The sequence below is a fragment of the Neopelma chrysocephalum genome, unplaced genomic scaffold (assembly GCF_003984885.1).
Source record: "Neopelma chrysocephalum unplaced genomic scaffold, ASM398488v2 Primary Assembly neopelma1_322, whole genome shotgun sequence".
NCBI classification, from domain to species: domain Eukaryota; kingdom Metazoa; phylum Chordata; class Aves; order Passeriformes; family Pipridae; genus Neopelma; species Neopelma chrysocephalum.
The window spans coordinates 13,616-13,861 of record NW_020897985.1 but is presented as its reverse complement, the minus strand read 5'-3'; positions in this window follow the sequence as shown (position 1 = coordinate 13,861).

Here is a 246-nt window from a genome sequence, read left to right as displayed (position 1 = left end):
GCCCCGCGCCCCGCGCACGCGCAGCGGCACCGCGGGCGGCCGCCAGGCGGCGCCATGACCCGGCACGGAGGCGGAACGGGGGAGGAGGGGGGGACATGGCGTCCCACTGGGGCGTGTGGGAGAGACAAAGGGCGGAGCGGGGGGGACATGGCGTCCCACTGAGGCTTGTGGGAATGAGAAGGGGGGAGTGGGGGGACATGGCGTCCCACTGAAACGTGTGGGAGAGAGAAAGGGGGAGCGGGGGGG